Below are 12438 nucleotides of genomic sequence, written 5' to 3' on the forward strand. Positions count from 1 at the left end.
AAATCAAAGAAGGTTGAATCAGTTCATCTGGATACAATGTTTATAAACGTTGTATCCAGATGAACTGATTCAACCTCTTTGAAGAATGACAATGGGGAAAAAACAAGCATCATTTAATGCTTCTCTGCAGTTGTTATCAATTTTATCAATGTTTTTTGTTTTTTTGCCTTTTGAAAATCACTTATTGAAGGTTATTTTGTTCAGTTGTCCAATACTACATCACTGGAGCTAAGTTCACCACTATTACCTTATTACCTATATGGGGGGAGGGGGGGTGAGTCATTGTACAGAATAGCAAGCATCAAGGAAATTATATTTTTTCATACTTTTGTGCAATGTTGAAGCAGCAAATTCCCATAACACAATCTCATACAACACAAATCTCTAAAGAGTGGCCATTTGAAAAGGAATGTAACAAATGCTTGGTATTTTGTTCTACCGCTTTACCTCCCACACGATATGGCTCATGGTCCACACAGCAGGCGGATCATGTCAACCATTTGCTTAAACAAACAGGTCATCCTTAGATGACATGAATTCAGTTTGAGGGTATGAAGAGGGACATGGGGTGAAAAGGGAAAAAGAGAGGGGGAGAGAGAGAGGGAGAGAGAGAGAGAGAATAGTTTGAGGGAAATAGGAACACCACCATGACAATGGTCCGAATTCCGATTTTGACCGTTTTGTGTATGTGTGTGTGTGTGTGTGTGTGCGCGCGCGCGCGCATGTGTGCCTGCATGTGTGTGTGTGCATGCGGAAATGTCTGCTTCCTTACCTGGATGCCCTGTAACCACATCTGCATCCTGTTTTAACATGGCCACAGTGCAATCTCCCCTGCACCATTAATTTTATTGAAAGGCATTCACACAGCCATGAGATACTGGGCAGCAGTGTTCAAATGCTTTCTTCCCCCTTCTTATCATAAAGGTTCCACATGTCTTCGCAATATCCCCAAAATAAAAAAAAAATGATAAATTTGTCCTAATTATGTCCCTCAAACAATGTTGTTTGACGGCCAAAGACGTCAAATTAAATACTATTTTGATTCTGCAAAAGTGGTGTCAAGGTCTTATATTTTCATTGCAGGTACATTGACTGATAAAATATGAGGAAGAGAACAGTAATTATAGGGTGGAAATGACATCAGAAATTAAGCAAATTGTGAAAGGGTTTGCTTTTAAATGGGTTTGAGCCATGAATTAAAAAGACCATTAACGGGGGGAGAGGCAGGTGTTATCCTTGCTGCCCAAAACAAAACAAAACAAAACAAAACAAAGGTGTGTGTGTGTGTGTGTGTGTGTGTGTGTGTGTGTGTGTGTGTGTGTGTGTGTGTGTCATTATCATCTGTAAATAATCCAACGTAGTTTCCAAATTAAGGTGTATTTAGCTGATTTTCTTGAGTTTCGGTGCTGCAATAATTTGCGATGTATTGCTAACAAACCATGCTACTATAAACGAAGGGATCAGTCTGAGCTCCGGTGTTTGGACGGGTTGTCAGTACAAACCATGGCAGTTTGTTAAATACCACAATGCCACATTTGCCATTTGCAAAGCCCAACTCTCAGATATGTTTTGATAATCTCAGTAGAACGTTCTTATATGCCGTTTCATATGAACACAAATGCATTCAAACTCTTCATGCAAAATGATCTATTAAACCCACACACACTGGTGTCGTTGGGATAGCATTCTAGTTTTTGCAATTTCATCATTAGAATAACAAAAACTTGTGTGCATCTTTGCTTGCATGTCCCGGGCTTCATCTACATCTCTGTGAGCATGTATGAATTCAAATTCACAGACCTGAAAATTGTACTGCAAGTTAATTGTTGCATAGTAGCTCGACCAGATATCAAAAGGAACAGAATTGGAGTCTCGTTCCAGCCCATTTTGTTGCCATATTTTTTTTTCTCTCTCTCTCTCTCTTTCATTCTTATCAAGCCAGTGTCTGGTCTTTTCATGAGTCCAGAGAAATTTAGAGGTGATGAGAGCTCCTCTGCCTGATAGGACACTGACCCACTGTCGTGATCAGACAAAAGTATATGAAGTTTTCCAACCCCCCCTCCACTACGCTTGTCTTTTTTATTTAATTAAAGTTATTCCACTCTGATGCGGCCCTCTCCCAGGGCCAGGTGTCAAATGTTTTCCACTGATGTCAGTGCGGCGGTGATCACAAAGTTTATCCGCAGATGCCGGCCTGCGCCAGGGTTTCACTGGGGCATTGCATTCTCCGCTTCACACCTTGCAGGCATGTGAGATTATTCCTGCAATATGAAAGAAAGCATAACCTCTGGAAAGAAAGGGAATCACAATATAAAGTAATTAAGAACATTATCAACATTTAGGTTAATTAGCGGGACCCTATATGCCAGCAAGACCAGTTGCAATGCAAACAGACAAATGCTTTCATTTTCTCCTCTATTCTTGACCGGGTGCACATGTCCACACGTGCAAAAAAAAGTGTGTGCGTGCACACACACACACACACACACACACACACACACACACACACACACACACACACACACACACACACACACACACACACACACACACACACACACACACACTACACACTGCAGGCAGTTGATTTTCTCTGTTTGGCCTCAAAATTGATTAAACAACTTGCAATCCAGTTTAATTAATGGAAACTACCTGTAGTTCAAAGTGCTTTAGCGGAATGTTGTGCCATGGCATTGCCCTTTTGTCTCATTTTACTAAGACAATCAGAAATTAATTGAAATCTAGCATTACTCTATAGAATAACCTCAGACGATCTTTGATGTTATAGCCAATATTAAAAGCGCTAATTCTATAAACACACAGTACCTCCGACTTGATGTACTGTTAGCTGGTGTTTATCCATTAACATGAAAGTATTCTGCTGAGCCGAATATCACCATACAGGGAAGACAGCGTGCCCAGCCTCTATATCTCTGAAGTGCAGCCGAGTCCAAAATGGCACATTGACAACAACATACATAGTTGCTGCATAGAAACAAAAGGCTCAGCATCCCTAATTATTGACATGCAACATATATTTACTTTTCCTCATTTCAAAATGATAAGTCCTTCAAGCTCCGTTCAGTGTCTGCAGTATGAAGATGTCCCTATCAAAAATTACAGGCATACCTGTTTGTTCTGGAAAGCTTGGCAAGAAAAAACCATGCCTTCAGTTAATAGCACTGGGTGAGGACACTGGCTGCTCAACTTGACTTTTTTTTTATTTTTTTTTTTAGAATATTACATTTTTGATTTCTTGCTTTGTATTCCTCCACATCTTATTTCATGGCATTGATGGAAATGAACACAGGACTGAGCCTTGTAGTGATGGACAAATACATTTTTATACTGGTTTCAGAGGCAAAGATTCAGTTTTTTGCCTTTGTTTGATGATGACTATTTATTATATTTTTACTTTTTATTTTATTTTTACATATTTATATATGCTGCTAAGTGGAGTGGATTGCTGCGAAACTACATTTTATTGTGTTTAATCTGCAATGACAATAAAGCATCTATCAATTTGAGCCTCTCAGGTGCACATTTCAGATATTATGGAGCAGAAACAAGATAAACTTCATGTCATCTGTACTCAAGACAGTCAGAAACTCCCATCTTTCAACTACCTTGGATAACACATGCATGTTTATCCAATGAAGTTCTTAGCTGGCCATGGGGTCTTATGTGGCACCAGGATGGAGACTCAGAACCTGTTCCCTCTTTCTGCATTGGACAAATGGATAAGCTGTATGTTATTCATAACTAACATGCTGTTAGCTTACCGTAAATCTTAAACCAGGTTAACTGAGCATTATTCTCCCTTTTTTCCTCTCCTTCTTTCCCCCTCTATCAGCTCCCACTGCCCCCTCTCCCCTTTTCTCTTAAATGGCATGAAGGTTGGGATGGCTTGAGTCCAAGATCATCGCGCCTGAGACCACACAGATGGGGGAAAGATAAAAGTTCTCTGTGAGCCCTTCACAGTGCCTGCCATTTTCTACACGAGTAGAGGGGATACGAGGGGGGGAAGCCACCTGCGGCCGTGACATCACTGCAGCAGAGGCCGGGCCCAGAGGTTTGCCGGGGCCCTGCTGCCTTATCGCATATCATGTATCACCTGCAGCTCCGCGTCAAGCCCAAAAGAGACAGATTTCATCTGTCATCTCTGAGAGGATCTCAATATAATTTACTCCGCCGATCTGACATCCAGAGGAGAGAGAGGAGTGGAGTTTCCAAACCTAATCTTACAGATGAAGAGTCTCTTTTTCTGCCCAGTCATGTCCTTGTGTGCAGTTGCGCGGGGGGCGGGGGGGCCAGCATATCAGATTTAGCTGTTATTAGAAGGGGGGACATTTTGGGTTAAGTGGCTCTTGTGGTTTCTCATTTCTCAGTAAATTGAATACATGAGCAAGTCCACTTACTGTTCCTTTGTTTCACAGAAATATTGCAGGATTTCACATGCTTGAGGTATTTAAAGTATGCCAGGTATTTCTTAAGCAGTGTGTTTTTTAGGGAGATTATATATAGGATATAGAGTGAATTGATCTCAAAAAGAATACGTTATTTTTTTTCTTCCATCAGTGCACAAATAACTTTGTATGGAAGTATGCAAAGAAGCGATTATCAAGCATAAAAGCCAGAAGCAGAAAACACAACTGGTATCAAAAAGCATAACCTAATTAGGAAGACTAACCAACTTTAATGTCTTCATATTTAGGAAAAGAAGGATGGCATAATTAGTCTTGTGGTTATGTCTTCTTCCCTCTGCAGTCATGCTACTAACAAGGGTTGATGCTGTCAAGAATGGCCACCCATATACTATAACAGCTAATTGCAGGTCTTTGCCCTCAAGCACCCTTCTAGTCATAACGACAACAGGGAAATTGTCCATTTCAGCTGTGCTAGGTATCATCAATAATTGATGGCACTTTTAAAAGTTAGACTGTCCCTGAAAACCTTAGCAAGAGGTGCTTTGGGAGCTATGCAAAGTGTCATTGCTCTGATAGCGCACACAGCCCTTTGACTTTTCTACACAAAATCCTCTCACCTTGCAAATGAATTATATTTTTATCTCGAGATATTTTTGCACTGTGAGACGACAATCGCCTTGAGAATTGTCACATTTCCAAAAACCCAATTACATATCCAACAGTAGGAAAGAAATTAGCTCAAATGAAGTGCATATGCTGCTCCACAGTTCATTTTGCTAACATAGTCTGAACACACCTCTCCTACTGGAGATTTCACATATACTCACATATGTATTAAGTCAAGCCAATATTGATTCACATTTGAATACAAAAAAAGTACTACAGTTTACTATCAGCAGATGATCAACAATCCTATAAAGGTCATTTGTGCTGTAAAACGACATTAGTTAGATTTATAGGGATGAGAGTTGACTGTAAATGTGAATTTTATGAATGACTGAGTAAATCCCATATTTTGCACGTGTGCCATTCTGCTGGGACTAGTGCTGGTGTTAGTTTTGAGTAGGGTGTCCGGGTAACATAGCAGTCTATTCCGTTGCCTGCCAACATGGGGATCGCCGGTTCGAATCCCCATGTTACCTCTGGCTTGGTCGGGTGTACCTACAGACACAATTGGCCGTGTCTGTGGGTGGGAAGCCGGATGTGGGTATGTGTCCTGATCGCTGCACTAGTGCCTCCTCTGGTCCGTCGGGGCACCTATTCGCAGGGGAGGGGGAACTGGGGGGAATAGCGTGATACTCCCGTGCACTATGTCCCCCTGGCGAAACTCCTCACTGTCAGATGAAAAGGAGCGGCTGGTGACTCCACATGTATCGGAGGAGGCCTGTGGTAGTCTGCGGCCCTCCCCGGATTGGCAGAGGGGGTGGAGCAGCGACCGGGACGGCTCGGAAGAGTGGGGTAATTGGCCAGATACAATTAAGGAGAAAAAGGGAGAAAAAAAATCCAAAAAGAGTGGGGTAATTGGTCAAGTACAATTGGGGAGAAAAAAGGGTAAAAATTTAAATTTAAAAAAGGGGAGTAAAAAGAACTACTGTGCGGAATAAAAACTAGCCGTAGGAAGTAAGAAAGGAGAAGGTGACACATTCAATCACATTCTGTCTCCCGAGAAGTCATCCATAGCACTGTTCAAGGGTAACCATCCACTGTCTTATAAGTTTATCACTCCTTCTTAATCGTTTTATAAATATTTATGAATCACCAAAGCCACCCAGACTTGCAGCCAAGATTGAAGCAGTACCAAAGTGGTTTCCGAGGCGGCCATGTGTTGGTGTGGGGAGATAGTGCAGGGAGGAGATTTGTGACAGAGCAGAGCATGAAACCCATCAGTTGATGAGTGGAAATCCTGCTTTCTAATTAATAGAGGTACACAGGCCACAGGGATAAGGAGGATCAGGGAAATGAAATCAGCAAAAAGATACCATCACTCATTTCTGAGGCCCATTGTCACACTTCAGAATCTGCTGTAATGAATCACTCAAGCATTCTGCAGATACATTTGAATGGTGGAGAAAATTCATTGTCCAGTGGAGAGCATTCGATAGGAATCTTTTCCCCTGCCTCTCCCTCTTCTTCAGCCTCCTCTTTCCATCCTTTGTCAAAGGGGCCTCTGATCAAAAAACGAAATCAAGGCTCAAGCAACAGGTGCGCTCCCTGAAAAGCTGCCGGAATCTGCAAGTGAACTGCAAAGCTATCTCGGCTGAAAAGCCTGATTTGAGATCTTTCATGGGATTTACTGCCTATGGTCAATTGAAGCTGTCATGGTTAGGCAGAAATGCCTCAGTTCTGCAAAAGCAACAGACGGTACAATGCTTGCACAGACACATCAGAATTAATACCGTGGTTGGACTTCACATCACATTTAACTGATGATACTCTATGATGCCTTTCGACTTTGAAATTCAGCATTTACTTGAAAACATTACAGAAATGCACACCGCGAAGACGCAAAACGACACGATACATGCAATATTACCAAATGCATCGCACAGCTTTCCGACTCTCCATTCAGTGTGTTGTGAAGTCTTTAGAAAATGCTCAACTTGAGGCATCAGTCGAGCGTTTGTGATGAGTGATGTTTTTTCTTTTTAGCGTCTTGATTTGATGTCACATGTCATAAATGCACTAATAGGGTGCAAATTCGGGTGAAATCAGGCAAGTGTCATTCTACGACCAAATAAAATGACCAAACGTACTGTACTCAGTGTACAAGTCATCTGAGTGTTAGTCAGTTTGCCCTTTGGGAGATGACACGACAACTGTAAGATCCTGCAGATGATCCGACCTGGAGTAAACTGATGGTGCAGCTTTAATGCGGCACGCCTGGAAAACGGTGGACCCGTCTTTGATGCCACATCTGGAGCTGCACTTAAAGCAGAGGCAGTTGGTCAAACTTCCACCTTTTGTTGAGATGTCCTTGACAACAAAGCGTCTTTAAACCTTTGTCTTGTCTCTGGGCGGCTGCAACACTGACACTTTGATCACACATGATATATATATACACATATATACATATCTAAGTGTGTGTGTATATATATATATGTAGAAGGGAAATAAGCAGTTTGTGAAAGTAGACATCGTTCTTAGAACTGGCAGGCTGAATACGACCCCTCGACGTCCTGAAGTGACTGTGATGGTGACATCTGAAGTAGACGTGTGAAATGAGAAACAAAATGAAATGTATATCTTTCCATATCATACATTCTCAGCGGGGATTTAGACAGGGCTGCCTTTAGACATGATTACTTTTATTTGCAAAAACGCATGTGCAACCAAGAGTATGTTTGAAAAACAGTTTGCACGACAAGTAAATATAGCGTCTCTGTTCTCGATTTAGCCTTTGTCTTTGTTTGCTTTCCAAAGATAATTTAAGTTTTCAGTTTCTAAGTAGTTCAGTCCAACCCAGGGGAGCAATACCCCTGTGAAACGAGATTTTTTTTCCCTCTTATTTTTTTGTCCTTTTTTATTCAACCCTTATATCCCAATGCAATTATTTAATATACACCCACTCATAGTCTGCATATGCGATATGAATATAATTGTATGTTACTTTTTAATTACAGGAAAAATCTAACTTGTAAGATGATGGGCTGGAAGGTGCCATTGCATTGTTATTTTTTTTCATCCTCGTTTTCTGATTATGTGAGCTGGGCTCCTTTGCTAAGCGATGATAAGCAGAATTTCCATGTTCTCTGCATAATTAATCCATCTTTGCCTCTCTTCATGCCAACTCTGCTGTTATCGCCTGCACATGCCTGAATTGCAAAAGAATCCTCTCTTCAATTGGAACTTATTGATATTCTAAAAAAACTGGAAATCCTTAAATTTAAGCCACAGATTGTTAAATGGATTAATTTCGCGGCAATCGCAAGCATCTAACACGGGGAGACAGGCAAAGCAAATTGAAAGTGTCTCCTGTTTGTGGAGTTTTCATCCCAAATGATAGGGTTTATTGGCATGTTTTTTTCCCCTCCATAGTCAAAAATTACCATTTATTTGCATGCCATAAAATACTTTTATATGGTTGAAAATTCAGAGGAATTTCTTTCAATGCCTGTCGTTGGCTTCATGATAACAACTTCAGCTTCCCACATCTGGACGCTTTTGATACTGGGTGAAAGGAATGTCTGAATATTTAATATTTTTATCTGTTTTCATCGATGGTTTCACCATTAAGGATGGCTCTGCTATTTGCATGGAGCCTGGCAGATGTAGATTTATTTTCTGAGCTGTCTACGGCCTGCCTTTCTGTGAATATATTGATGCATTTTTCCATTTTGCTGTGCACTGATGCCTCTGCATATGTAATAAACCAGCAGACACACTTATAAAATACACCAACAGACCGTATTATAATGCTGCCTTTAGATGTGAGTCTTCAGTTACCAATGCACACGCTATATGCGAGGGGTAACAAAAAATATTTAACCCCACATTTCAAATATAGGTGACTTGACCTCATAAATATGAAGAATATTAAATCACAGAATGTCAAAACACATGAGGGGCTGGTGTATAAACTGACAATAAAAGTACACGGACACCTTGGATGCAAACCTCTGACCTAGGAATTGTGATATACCAACTCATGAACATGATCACTACAGTAGGCGACACACCACAGCCCATAAACAGGGAACAGTTTACCTCCTGACATTGTGGAGAACCATAAGGAGCGCCTACTGGATTAAGAGACAGAGTACGTCTATTATAACAACCCTCCGCTGCATTACTGTTGGTCTATCATAGATACAAAACCATTTCACTGTGAAATTATATACGTTTTCAGTGTTTTCATGGTTTTCAAGGTGCATTTGAAACGCCACAAGTCGCCGACGTTAATTCTCTGTGGACATTAAAAGGCACTGACATCACTGTGAGAGAAATCATTGAAATCATGACTGCATGGTTTTGAGGGACCTGATAAATCATGACATGGATATATCACGGTGGGGCTGTGGTTTCTGGGTTCCCACGTTGCCCCCCCCCCCCAATCCTCCAATCTCACATGCATTTTTTTTGTTATTTCCCCCTCCTCTCCTACAACGCTGTCATTTAGGAAAATTAGCTCCTTGAAACCAGAGAATTTTTATGATCATAATCCCTAAAAGGCTAGCTGGTTTCCCCTGGGGATGTCGTAATCTCGGTTTCTGACCACATGAAAAGACACCGAGATTAACAGGGGGAATATACTGGCCCATGTTTCTCTCCTCCTCTTTCACAAAAAAAAAGTCTTTATTTACAGACTTACACACTCCCAATGGGAGGAGCAGAGGGTGTTCATCCCGCCCTCGCTTAGTACTTCCATCCCTTCCCTGGACTTAACATTTTGGTCTAATCTTAAAATGCGTTGGGGTTGGGTGACCTTTTTGATTTACTTTTTTTTTCCTTCCATTTTTTTTTTGCATTTGAATTGTTTCCTTGTCGTGCTTTTGTTTCAAAGCGCAGCGCGATCAGAAGACATGACAAATATATATCGTGCTAGTAAACAGGGGGATCTGGATGGTGGTGCGGGGAGTGAAGTCTCCCTGGACGGAGCTGAAGGTGAGGCCTCCAGGGCCGCGGGTGGTTTTGGCAGCGGGGGCCGGTGGAATGGGCACTGGCTCAGACATCTGTTTGCTCACTGCTGCTGGAACTGCTGGCTGTGTGGGGGGCTGGAGAGTTGGAGCATCCAGCCACAGCAACACCCACCACCACCAACAATAACAACAACAATAACAACAGCGTGACAACAACAAAATGATGTATTGTTGTCACAATTCAGGCATTGCGTCGATCCAGTATCACGTCAATTTAAAAGCAGTCATTTTTGGGGGGGGGGTTTCTGTTGGTCCAGAGCACTCTGAACAGGGACTTTTAATGTTGCAGAGGCACTGCAAAATCTAGGAAAACCCCTCCAGCTCATATTTGCTCCAAAACCATCTTCGTTGGCTGACTCTGTAGCCACACAGATACTAGGTGTTGTGTTTTAAGTGGGTATAAAGGATGGAAGGATGCACACATGGATACATGTCCTCCCTCTCCACCATGCACACACACACATGACTCATACATCGACACACACCTCTGGAGAGAAGCCAGTCCCTAACAGCTAGAGGGGGACAGCCCAGCACACAGACTGGTAACACTGGGGTCCAAGTTCAGCTGCTCTTTAAGTCAACTCAAGTCAAGTCAAGTTTATTTATATAGCACATTTAAAACAACCACAGTTGAACCAAAGTGCTGCACAAGCTTAAAATACAATATAAAATAAGTGATACATATGAATATAAAAATATATGTAAAGAAAACATAATAAAATAAAGAATATAAAATACAAGCAATAAAACGAGTAAAAGTATATTTGCACAATAAGGTCACGGTGTCAAGATCAACTTGAATGCCAAGCGAGAAGAGGTAGGTCTTTAACACAGATTTAAAAGTCTGCAGGGTCTGAGCAGATCTTATGTGTACTGGTAGATTGCTCTAGAGATCAGGGGCAGCCACTGCAAAGGTTCTGTCGCCCCTATTCTTGAGCCTGGATCTGGGAACATGTAAGAGCATCTGGTTTGTCGACCTGAGTGCTCTGACTGGTGTATGGTGATGTATTAGCTCAGATAAATAAGGTGGTGCCAGCCCATTTAAGAACAAGAGGAGCTGCCCAAAAGATAGCTGTCACTCCGAGAGCCAGTGGAGGTTTGAGCGACCTGAGAGAAATCAACCTTGTAGTTTAACATGTGCAGCACTTCTGTGATACCGCTCCGCCCAGCGAAGCTGTTGGGGACATAGCAGCTTTTAGCACATCAGCTCACTTGAAGCTGTTTTGCAAACAAACGTGCAACCAGCCCGTTATTATAGCAATAAATGGATCATAATTCAGTATCACTATCAAATTGACATTACAAAGGGATAACACGGTTTTACATTTTAAAACCCCAGACACCTGCAGAAGTTACTGCATGGGTGAGTTGTTGTTAGTCCTTAACAGTCTCATGTGTGTTGTAACGTAAAGGTCAACTTTATAGTTCTGCAGTCCCATGACTCCTATTACCATATAATGTTATCATCAAGGTGCAATATGACCAGGGGTGGTGAGATGGTACAGCACCATGATTGTTAACACAAATGGCACATATCTCTTATTAACTGCAGAACTTCAGTAACGACGAGGGATGAGGATGTTTTACCTCCCCACAACCCTGTCAAACAGACAATTCACCCATTATGTCTGACTGTTATTATTTAAAAAAAGTTTTATTTATAACAGCGTGTGCCAGTCAGTTGACTCTACATGCTTTTCAAGTGGTCAACCCAGTGAATGGGATGTGCAAACAACAGTTCTAGTAACAACAGGAACACCAGGCCATGGAAACGCTAACTGTGTTGAAACAGTTTTTTAATAGAAGAACATTATGAGCAAGCCACAGGACACCTCAACCTCAAGTGTCCTGGTTGCAAACGGCATCCCCTAAATGTGACTTGGCAGGTCTAATAAAACGATTTAGCATCCCATCAAATCAACCTGTGTCCCTGTAACCAGATTGTGCGAATGCATTGCACAGCATCTCAATAGCACACAGTTATACCTTAACCTATTAATATGACCGACTGTGTGTCAGTGATTTCCCCTGCGATGGTAACGGTATCATGTTAATTATCACAACCATCTGGTCCAACCAATGAAAAAAGCTTTCTCTTCCTCTCACAGATTTGTACCTGTCAATCAAAGGCTGCTTCAAACAAGCCACTGGGGCTCAGAAACAGCAGAGAAGAACCATGCAGCAGTCTCAGGGGATTTAGGAGTGGCGTTAAATTAATCTTCAGCCGGCAATTTGACTCTCTCACTATGTTGTTGCTCCTACCACCAATCATTATTGATTTTGGCACCGGGTCCCTAATAAGGCCAGTAAATGCTATTTAAGGCTATTTTACATGGTAATTTAAAAGTCTCAGATTTTCTTCCTGCTCACCTTAC

The sequence above is a fragment of the Lampris incognitus genome, chromosome 9 (assembly GCF_029633865.1).
Source record: "Lampris incognitus isolate fLamInc1 chromosome 9, fLamInc1.hap2, whole genome shotgun sequence".
NCBI classification, from domain to species: Eukaryota; Metazoa; Chordata; class Actinopteri; order Lampriformes; family Lampridae; genus Lampris; species Lampris incognitus.